Genomic DNA, 1,453 nt, shown 5'->3' with positions numbered 1-1,453 from the left:
TTATTTTATTTTATTTTATTTTATTTTATTTTATTTTATTTTATTTTCCCTTTCAAAGCTCAAAGTTCAAATCTTCCTCCAGATCCTACTAATTCAGAAATATAATCAAAGAGTTAGAAGAAGTTTTTAATTAACGACTTTATAAGCAACCAAAGTCATTTTGGAGGAAAGGGAAACCTATCTCGTAAGAACTCCTTACGTCCCTCATAGCCTTACCCTCCGTAAACCGAGTATCAATAGACCGGACACTTGTACCCAGGGGCAAGCAAGAAGCTGACTCTGAGAGAATGTAGGCCAGTCAGGGCCTGTGGGAGACAGAGCACTCCTGCCTGTCCGGTTCACTGATTAGAACCTGGAAACAGAGTCGCCCACACTAACCCCGCAAGCAGTTCAGCAAACCTTCTAAAGGCAGTGCCCCAGAGCCATTAACCCGGCTTAGACTTTGTAGGGCAATCCTCTTCTCACTAAATAAATACCCTTGAACAAGAAGGAGAGACAGAAAAGGGAAATACCTTGCCTTTGGATACTAGAATTCCTTTTAATTATTAAAGCATTAAAGAGCATGTCTTAAAAGCGCCTCGTCTCTTCTCTCACAATAGCTTGAAGTGGAAATAACATCTAGTACATCGAGCGTGACTCCAATTTTTTGTCTATTTTATCAAATGACACAGATTTTGATAGAAGATTATCCTTATTCCTCAGCTTAGAAATAGCTACTGAAGACTAAGAATGGGTGGCTATTCATCACAGAGGCCAAAACATGTCCTGGAGACGGCTGAGTTAAGTGTTTAATTGTTTTAAATTACCTACTACATTTTTAAAATGGATATATTCTAGACATAGTTCCATTAGCTATACCTTTGCTTGCTTATACATTTAGAGAGCGATACTCCCCTTAAATTAACTCCGTAGAAGAGTAAACCATAAAAGCAAAATACAACCCACAAATATTCCATTGTCCCATTGTAACAAGGCTTTCAAGTAGCTGCTGGGCCAGGCCTAGTGCTTACTTAACAGTATCCACTTGAGATATCAGATAAAGAAACAGCTAACTCTAAACGGGGCATCAAGTTGCAACTGACCCTTTTAACAGCTAACACATGTCCTGGGAGAAAAAGACACAAATGCAGAGGTGAAGGACCTCTGTCATTTGGATCTGAAGTCACTCCAAAAAGGCTCATGTGCTGAAGGATTAGATCTTATGCTTCTAGCAGCCTGAGGTGCCATCAGGGGGTAATAAAATTTTTAGGAGGTGGGGCCTTGCAGGAGGAAGTTGGTTCATTAGAAGCTTTTAAGGGGACAATGGTGCTTAGGTGCACTCTCTTCTGTCTGTTTCCCAGCAGCCACGAGGTGCATATTCTACTCCAGGATCCTACCGTACTGTGTTGTCACGTCACAGGTCAGGTGACCAAAGATTGAAGCCATAAATCACCATAAATATTTCCCCATCCTA

This window comes from Grammomys surdaster, unplaced genomic scaffold, assembly GCF_004785775.1.
Source record: "Grammomys surdaster isolate TR1022 unplaced genomic scaffold, NIH_TR_1.0 239, whole genome shotgun sequence".
Lineage (NCBI taxonomy): Eukaryota > Metazoa > Chordata > Mammalia > Rodentia > Muridae > Grammomys > Grammomys surdaster.
Note: the sequence above shows the minus strand (reverse complement) of the source record.